This window comes from Rhipicephalus sanguineus, chromosome 11, assembly GCF_013339695.2.
Source record: "Rhipicephalus sanguineus isolate Rsan-2018 chromosome 11, BIME_Rsan_1.4, whole genome shotgun sequence".
NCBI classification, from domain to species: Eukaryota; Metazoa; Arthropoda; class Arachnida; order Ixodida; family Ixodidae; genus Rhipicephalus; species Rhipicephalus sanguineus.
The window spans coordinates 121,492,083-121,502,412 of record NC_051186.1 but is presented as its reverse complement, the minus strand read 5'-3'; positions in this window follow the sequence as shown (position 1 = coordinate 121,502,412).

Below are 10,330 nucleotides of genomic sequence, written 5' to 3'. Positions count from 1 at the left end.
GACTACGATATCCGCGATCTGTACCGTAAACGGACGCCAGCATGCTGACGCCGGCGCCCTCTCGCGCTCCCCCTTGCCTGACGACAATGCCCCCAGCTCAGTACCTAACATTGTTTGTTTCTTCCATCGAAGTTCACACCATTGCTACCGAACAGCGCAAGAATGAATGGATCGCCTCGCTGATAGACTTGCTCACTGATCCGTCGGCAACACCAACCACTCGCGCGTTGCGTCGGTCAAGCCCCCCATTTCGCCATTCGTGACGACCTACTGCACACCGACGCAATTACAAATCCGACGGCCGCCAGTGGCTACTTGTGATACCCCGCAGTCCTCCGTTCTGAAACATGCGAGTCCTTCCACTCTGATCCGCAATGCGCGCACTCTGGCGTATCCAAAACTTACCACCGCATTCGACAACGATACTCTGGCGAGGGATGTGCCGCTACGTGCAGAAGTTCGTTCACTCCTGCCTCGATTTCCAACGCCGAAACCTTCAACACACTCTCACCCGGCCGGTCTCCAACCATTACCTCGCCCTAACCCTCTGTTCGGCGCGTGGGCAATCGACTTGTACGGACCACTTCCTATGCACATCGCTGGTGCGTAAACGCTGGGCCAGTCGTCGCTGTTGACCATCTAACGCGATACGCCGAAACCGCCGCCCTCCCAGCGGCTGCAGCGCGCGATATTGCCTCCTTCCTGCTACACCGATTCATGCTGCGTCACGGTCCACCCCAGGAGTTTTTCAGCGATCGAGGCCATGTCTTCTTGTCGGAAGTCGTCGAAGCCATTCTCAAAGAATGCCATGCTGTTCACCGCAAAACTAATGCTTACCACCCGCAGACGAATGGCCTAATGCTCGGCGACATGCTCTCAATGTACGTCGCCGCCGATCACACAAATTGGGATGCCATTCTGCCCTTCGTCACCCACGGCTATAATACCGCCCCTCAAAGCACAACTGGTTTTGCAAGCGAAAGCTGTTATGAGATTCATTCACCGGCCGTTTTTGGCGCCGTAGTTGTCCGCCGCCGCCGCCGGTGTCCGTAACGAGTATCGCTCGAAATAAGAGAAAAAACGAAATCAGAGAAAAATTCCAGGATGGAACGAGCTTCGAACCTGGGCCCTCTGCGTGGAAGCCCAGTATTCAACCTCTGAGCCATGCCGGTGCTTGAAACTGCTTTGCAAAAAGGTCCTATACAGGCTTCATGTCGGGAAGGAACCACATTAGCATATGTAATATAGCGGGGTAGAAGAGTAAAATAAGCACCAAGCGTCGCACAACGCGAATCCTGTAACCAGGCGTCACACAATGCGAGTTGCGCAACGAGTAAGTTGTTGAATGCTTCCAACCTATTAAAAAGGGCGCTGCCATAATTCTTCGTCGTCATCAGGCACAGCATCAACAAAGTGCGCATAATGCCTTACATGCGTTTAGCAGGTACCACGGCTCTCCGTACAATGACGAAAAATGGCACAGTACCTGCTGCCCTACTTCTAAAAAATTACAATGATTCATAGCGTAGTGGGTTCCTCGCAAGTGCACTTGTATTGGTTGCCAAGGAAGCCCATAAGCGCATGATCCATTTCCTCGGGATGGATGGATGGATGAATAAACTTTATTTCGGTCCCTCGGAACGTGCCCTAGCACGTTGCGGGCCGCTCCCACGTCGGAACAGAAAGACCAAGTCTCTCTGCTGCGTCGCGGGCCCGTTGGACTGCCCATAGTTGTGCTTCGAGTCCGGAGCTTGTAATAGCTTCTTCCCATTTTGACGGCGTGATGACTTCGCCGCCGTGTAACGCGGGGCACCGCCAGAGCATATGTTCGAGATTAGCGATATCTGCGCATAATGAACATGCATTAGTTGGCTGTATTTCAGGATAGATCTCGGGGTCTCAGTAAAATTACAATGATTTATAGCGTAGTGGGTTCCTCGCAAGTGCACTTGTACTGGTTGCCAAGGAAGCCCATAAGCGCATGATCCATTTCCTTGGGGTCTCAGTAAAATTACAATTATTTATAGCGTAGTGGGTTCCTCGCAAGTGCACTTGTATTGGTTGCCAAGGAAGTCCATAAGCGCATGATCCATTTTCTCGGGGTCTCAGTAAAGTTCTTCGCCCCCCCCCCTCTCTCCTACGTCAACGTGTGTTAACAGCATGACGGGAGGAGGGTAAAGCGAGGCGGGCGTCAACCCAATGCAAATTACATAACTGGGGGGCCGTTTAAAGCCATTACAAGGGCTGAGGCCATAATTCTTCATCATCATCAGTCGTCGCGTCAACGAAGTGCATATGATGCCTCAGAGACGTGTAGCTGGTGCCTCGTTTCTCCGCAGAATGACGAATAATGGCTTAGTAGGTGCTTCCCAACTTCACAAAAATTGTGATTTATGGCGTAGTGGGTACCTTTCTAGTGTACTTGTATTGTAGCCCCAAGAGAGCTTACAACGGGCTCTAGAAACGCCGCTCTTCCAGCTTTCGCTGTGACTGTGCTGCGGTTTGAACGCAGGCCTGGTGTTTTTTTCACCCTTCTTCTTATTGTACGGAAGGCACCCGTCGCACATGATCGACACGATACTCCCATACAAGCCGAACTCAACTGAGTGTGCGCCAATTTCTGACACAGCCAGGCTTGCGGAAGAGTGCCGCAAGCTTGCCAAGACTTTTACAACGCAGGAACAAGAATGGCAGAAAAACATTCGCGGTGGCACCACCACTTCTGAGTCCACGTTCCTTCCCGGAGCGCTCGTATGGCTCTCGGTCCCTACCACTGCAAATGGCCTCTTTCAAAACTACTGCCGAAATCCGAAGGCCCCTACAGGGTCGTCGAGCGCACATCTCCGGTCAACTACGTGATGGAACGCATCGAACCATCTTCGGGCATGCGCCGTCGAGGGCGCGACATAGTCAACGTGGAGCGCCCCAAGGCCTACTATGACCCACTTATAGTGACGAGCTGTTAGGGCGCCGGACGACTCCCTTTTCGTACCCGGGGTAATTGTTGCGAAGCCTTTGAGATGAGTAATGGGGTGCGTTCTCTATAGCCTTATATTGGGTCGTCCTCTTCGGCTCTTCCCGTTCGCGCTCCGAGTCCGTGTTTTGCCTTGACTGTCGCCATTGCGCATCGTCGCCAACTGCCGTCAAATAAACACCTCAACAAAGAGAACACGCGAGCGCATGGCCTGCGCTCTGCGGCAGCTGCCTACATCACCATCAACTGACCAGCTAAAGAAAGCACGTCCGCTTTTGGCGGCATCGCCCGTTTCGAATGGGAGCGGAGCGTAATCTATCAGCGCTTGTCCAACGGCCGTGACTCATACTGTTGTTGCCAATAGATGACGCCAAAAGCGGACATGCTTTCTTTAGTTGTCGGTTGATGACGCTGTAGGCAGCCGCCGCAAAGCGCAGGCCACGCGCTGGCGTGTTCCCTTTCATAAAGGAAGACAGTGTACGTCATTCTTGGAAGCTATGTGGCTCTGTTCTATTACTGACAAAGAAACGGTCATCACATTTTATCGCGATGCACAGGAGAGCCCATGTCGCCGAAATTACAGTGTTGGCGTCAGCGGCTTGGTTGTGAGCAAAAAATCAGCGCTGTTCGAGAGAGAAAAATTATGATGGCCATGAAGGTAAGGTATTCGTGCCGGAATAGAACCCAGGCATACCGCGTGGCAGTGAGGTATTGTGCCACATAGCCACGCCAGTGCTCGAAATTGTTTCATAAAAGGATCTCATGCAGGCGTCATGTAGAGCGAAGAGTCTAACTGAGATATGTATTATGGCGCGGCAGAAGCATAGAATCACAAGAGATGTCACACCATGTGGGTGGTTAAAAGGTACATTCATTACGAATGGCTCAGCCATATTTTGTCGGCATAGTGGGTACTTTGCTGCTTCGCAAAATTAGGAATTATGGCGTAGTGGGCACTTCGCGTCTGTGCAGTGAATGCAATGGGTGTTCTAGGAAAGTTGGAAACCCTCAATGCTACTTCTTTCCACGCGGGGGCGGTTAAGGTGTGCACCGGGAAGCGAAGCGTGGTAAGCGATTCAAAAGGCGATGCAACGGCCTTCTCAGTTGCTCACCGTAGTCGCTTCAAGAGTGCAACATTACAGCCGGCAACGCTGTCATGTTCCACTCTTAAAGGCTGGGCTTGAGCGTCTCCAAGTTTTGTGTTGAAAGAGAGGCCAATAAATGTACGCGGTCACAACACGCGAATGTATGTTTGCCGAAGCAGTTGCTGTTCCTGATTAGTACATGAGCAGACCTTTCCAGAATTCTTTATAATGGTCCTCTACACTCAGTTCCCGTATTCGCTTAACAAGCCTTAGAAAGGCCTGTCCCATCGGAGTCGTTGCCGATGTACCAGAGATATGCATTTGTCTCAATCGGCATGTGTGCGCACAGTTGCTTCGTCCTTTGCTTCAGACAGGAAGGCAGAGCCGTAGTAGGAATATATGTGGCGCTTTTTTTCGAAATGGGCTAAATCCAGAAACCGAAACTAGCTCAAATATTGCTCCATTGGCAAGTACATTCTCTCAACTTTCCTCTAAAAGAGAGGTCGGAACGAAATGAGTCAAATACCAACAGCTACGTGTGCTCACAGATCCCGTTTCAAAACGAATTGAGCCAGATCCGTGCGCTGTATGGATCGAAATGAGTCAAATCCAGTATGCCGATAGTAGAGCGCTTCGGCGATCACGTGATTCGGCGAACGTGGAAGCCTCCGTGTGGTTTCCCACCTAGGCTGACTACTCTGCCTCTTTTCTGGGTGGTTGTGCAAGTTTTTTTTTTTTTTTTTGCCCTATCGGAGCTGGATTATCATGGATTCTGATGGAAGTGAAGAGATCGGCGAGAGGTCGGTTCCGAGACGTCGACGACATCGTGAACAGAAGCAATGCCGACGCCGACGAAGCAAGAATGTGCCACTGCCCGAATTTCAGTAAAGTTTTTTCAAGAATACCGCATTGAATTCCATGTCTCAATTCGAAATGAGCCAAATCCAAAGTTATCATGCTAAATAATGGTGAAATCCTCTGCATATTTTTTAATTGATTGTGGCCAGAAACTTCCCCTAGCCGACACGTAAAACATATCATAGAATAGCTTTGACAGCGTTGTACTTAGTTTGCATAGCAATTTTTTGCCGTTTTCTCCAATTCTCTTTGGATGGATTTGACCCATTTCGAAAAAAAAAAACGCCTCATATGATGAAGGAAAAGTTCGAAAAGGCTTATTTTCGCAGATGAAGGTCTCGCTTCAGGCTCTTTCACGCTGAGAATCCGCCGGGCACAGCGAGCAGAATTCTCGCGCCGCCGACATTCCGCATCATTCACACTGCTTACCAAACACACCGCCGAAACGCGATACAGCGCCACCTTCCGTGTAAAGCGCTAACCAAAACGCAAGCACCGGGTATCCCGGATGTTTCTGCGGCTCTGCGCTCGCATAGTGTTCGCGTGTTATGGCGAATCACGTAAACAGCAGCAAAGTTGTCGAACTGCCGGGCCTGCTGGCAATCAACTGTCTGGCGATGTCTCAGTGACATGCCTTCACGACAGAAGAAACGACGCAAGCTGTGGTGGTTGGTTGGTCCTCATTTGCAAAACGCGAAAAGCTTGGTGGCGCTGAGACAATGCTACACGTTCTGTGAGGTCGCGACAGGGTGTACTTGAAAAAATCACCGCCATATCCACGAAATGAATGACTTTAGAGGAGTTTGCTCGGAGATGATCGGGTAACCCGCGAATCCTCCGTACACATGCCTCTACCATCATATGTAGACGTGACAACGTTGTTATATGTGCATTAGCCCTCTTCGCTTCGGCCTCCCGGGCTCTCACTCCAGGCAAGGTCGATCCGAATAGGTCGCGAAGCTTCGGAGAACCTATTGCCAGCGACACCAGCAAGGGGCGTTATGGGCGATGCGATGAAGCGCCACTATGTTTGGAGGGAACATACACTAATAGCGAAAAACAGTTTTATTCAAGGGTAAAGCAATCTTTATGTTTTACGAATTACATTTATTTCCCGAACAACATTATGTAGGTGCAATGTGCTAAGAATGCATGACAGTGTTTAATTATTACGGAAAACCTTTTTCTTAGCGCCCCCTGAAGAGAGGCGCACGTCATTGTTATTCAGTGCAGCCCTTGCGGTGCATGGAAAGGCGCGCTCGTAAGTTCGTCTGCGACGACACGTCCCCTCAAGTGTTCTGGTGTTTCGCACTTGCATGCGTTTTGTGAATCATTGTGGTGAGAATTTGATTTTGGTGTGCGCGAAGTGGCGAGGTGCGTTCCATCGCAGGTGGACGTGTTGGGTACGGTGTTCAACGGGCAACGGCACGACGTGGCTAACATTTCACGCCGAACGCTTTCCTCCGTACTCGCGGAAACGATGTGGTGTTCTAAGGATGCAATAGCAACGCCCGTACGGCTGGCGAGGCCTCTCTTCTAGATAAAACACCGGGGCAACGGTTCAGATTAGTGTGCTTTCTGGATTTTCATGGATCAGTATTCCTGCTGCCCAGTTTCCTTCGTGAACACATGGTGCCTACTATAGTTCCTGTTATCGGTGAGCAGCTCGATAAGTTATCTCTCGCGCTACAATTTGCACGTCTTGATACGTTACACGTAAGGTTAATTTATTGGAACATAAGGCAAAACATAGTGTACGCACTTTTCGTACTTATCACCATACCTGTTGCTCATTGTGTAGGGTGTAATAACATTTCATTATTGTGACCATTGAATAAAAACTGATATATTATTATTTTGGCGTGACCAGGCGTCATTTCTACTCGTTAAAAATGAAGAACACGTGCGATGCGCTCTTTAAGGCCCCTGCGCATGTGCGAACCAAACAAGCAACGCTGCAAACATGAGGTGTGCGTGGCTGCCTACTTTATTTACGCTGTGGAAGATGACACGAACGCTGAATAGAAGCTACGAGGATGAGGCTTCCTGGTAAAACCAAGGCGAATTGAACGGCGGTACACTTAAACACCGCTGTTTAGTCACGAGTCGATATTAGTTTAGCTAGCGTTGGCTTCAAGCGCACTCGCCAAGGGCTTGCCGGCTCTCCGTAGCGCGAGCATAGAATAAAGAACCAGTTTAGAGAAGGGAAACTGTAGCCTTGACAACGGTACGAAAGATAAGCAGCGGTAGCGCATGGAACTACCGAAGGCACCCAAGAGATGGCGCTGCGTAAACAGGAAGCGGAAAACAAAATTTATTGTTTTTTTTTAGGTAGAAAAATGCAAATGGCTGCCTTTTTTATTCCGTACCGGGCGCGTATGCGCATACGCGGGTGCCTCGGCTGGTTTTTTATTCTATCCTTTTTTGAACAGAAGTGGACGAAAGAGGCCGGGACTCGCGTAGGGCTACGGAGGTCTCGTTATCTTTCGCCCGCTTGTTTTGAGCGCGTCGATACGCCCAGCAGCACGCCAAAGCGCCCTTCGGAACGCAGTACCTGTGCGTACGAAGGTTACATGGAACCGAAAGACATACATTGGCAACTGGCACCAGTAAGAACAATTCACGAGTGAGTAGAAGGAACGATAATCTTTATTGACAGTCGGCAAGCGGTAAAAGGCCCTTGTATAGACATCGTGAGCTCGTAAACGACTAGCCTTCGCGGTACTTCAAAGAGACAAAACAAATTAGATGACGTTTGTTGCCCGTTTCCACCGTCAGCTAGCGCTCACAATAACCAAATTGTATTGTAGGACAGGCGTAAATCATCAGCATTTTTTTTTGCTACAGTTTCAGTACTTGCTTTCAACGAGTACGCCTGAAGACCCCGGGTTTTTTGTTATTACAACATATTGCGGTCAGGCTGAGAATACCAAGCAGGTTCACGCAAAGAAATCACATTATAGTGGATGCCTACAGAATGGCAGAAAACATGAGCATTTTAACACGTGATACCGATGAAACAACCCCTAAATGGGATACATGCAAGGCCTCAAAGAGGTGCGGAAATACAGAGAAGGGAGAAACGATTTTCTATCCCGGTCATTCTCTTATTGTGACATCGCCACTGGAAAGTAGGCTTCATCAACAGTCTGGCCAAGTTGTGCTCATGCCATCGCATAATTCACTCGTTCATTTGAGCCCACCAGACCTTGCAAGTACAAGTGAAATAGCAGCTTTGTCCACACGTGTTAGCATACAACTGAAAAGCGAGAACAGTGAAGTGTGATATGTCAACGAGGTCACAAAGCAGAAAGAAAAAAGTCACAGTTTCGCCGCAAGGGCGAAGCAATGAATGCGATAGCAAGGAACTAATGCTATACGAAGTGAGGCTCGCCAATGGATACTCTCAGTTTGAACAGCGCTTCTGTTGCAAAGGCAGCCGAAGCAGCGAAGGAAACTATAGCGTGCTTCAAGTGTCGAGCTGTGACACTTGATAGTTCGCGCTCATCTTCTGTTTGTTCGTTTTGCGGCGTCCCTGAGCTCGAGTGACATTCGTACGCGCCGTAACATGAGCGCGGACATCACGGTGAAAGCGTGAAACATTCCTCTACCCCTCGCCACGAGAAAACCGCGCGAGCAGACAGCGGAAGCGAGCGAGCGCGCCGACGACTTTTAAATGCGCCCGTCGGGCTGCTAGCGCCACCTCGCTGGTAATGAAGAAACGCTTATTATCGCCTGCTGTCTCTGAGTCCGTCCAGCGCTAAATGGTGTGTATATAACGCTCGCCGTTAGCTACGTGGAGGATCTGCGTTTCGTGGCGTAGTGGATAGCGCCGCTCGCTGCGGAGCAAGGGGTCCCTGGTTCCATTCCGCGCTTCGGAAGCATTTTTCCGAGTTATTTTTCTTTGGGGCCTTTATATATATATACATACTTATACATATACGGTGCATGACGGCGGCGACGGCGACGGCGACGGCAAAATCCAGCCGAGACTGTCCATATAATTGCTATCGCAATAAAACGCTGAGCTTGAAAGTACGTGTACCTGCCATCGTCGCGGAACCTGTGGAAACTGACGCCTTCGCTGGTATCGCAGCTCCTGCGGCACCATACAGTAGCACACCGACTGCCCACCATAATTGCAATATGATTACATCGGTGAATTAAAAAAACTTTCATGCGTATTTTAGACAACATTAACGATAGAATTCGTCAAAAAATGGGGAGCAACAAACCAGCTGCCAACCATCGGACGCTAACTGCGCATATTCTGCGCGTTATTTGCGACACCCGAGACGCAGCGGCGCACTTTTTGCGCTTCGTCACTGGTCACAGCGACGGTCCGCTTGCTCGTTACCGCGCGCCGGCCGTCAGCGGTGAGCGACAAGGCAGAGATGTTTTCAATCACTAAACAACAAATTTACTCATCATTCAAACATTACTTTCAGTTACACAAGAAAAAGCACTTTTATGCAGGGATGATAGCTGTATTTCTCTTAAATATTGCTTTTATTACGGCGCCTCTGGCGGATTTTTTGGCGTCGCCGAGGGCAGATTTGAACGGAGCCACTATGGTTTGTTTTTTAGCTGCGACGGGGCCGATTTTTTCGCCCCCCTTCGGCGATGGCTGGAACTTGAGACTTTCCGAGGCCTGGCGCGAGTCCTTAGCGATCAGGGACCTAAGAAAGATATTTTGAGGTCAAATTTCGCGCTAGTGCCAACAAGACGACGTCACTTCTTTCCCGGATATTGCGTCACATCCACTTAATTTTTAGGGGCGAAGCTCCTTAAAGGGGCCCTCTAACACTCTTCAACCCCCCATTTTTTACTCGTGGATTGCGTAGACTGAAGTACGGACGAACTAGTGCAGCAAGAACGGCAGCGATAGCGGCACGCAGTACGAAGTTATTCAATTTAGAAAATTCAAAATACAAGAAAAAAATGCCTACCCTCAACTCGATTTTCGCGGGGTCAAGTGACCACATTTCACTCTGCTGTGACGTCGGATGGCGCTCCAATGAAATGGGCTGAAAGCTCTTACGTAGGGGAAGCTCGCACACCATTGTTGCTTCTCCTTTCCAACGTATTGTTGACGTCGTTGCCATAGTAACAAACGTGATTCCTGAAACCTGGTCAGAACTTGAGCGGACGCTACTGCTTCGAAGCGAGGCTGGGGAGGCTTTGTCTGCTGTTCCTTACAACGACATTCCGTGTCATTCCCTCTTCTCATTCTGAGAAGGGAATTTGTGGAGCGGCATGGGCGGTTAAACACGGTCGCCCCTACGCGGGTTGTTCGGTGAGCAGCCCGACGAGTTACAAGTGTGCAGCGACAACAATTCAACGAAGAGGATTAGTTGCACCGTTTCAACAAAAATCATGAGCCTACTGCCCTGCCTGTGGACAATTAGCAACA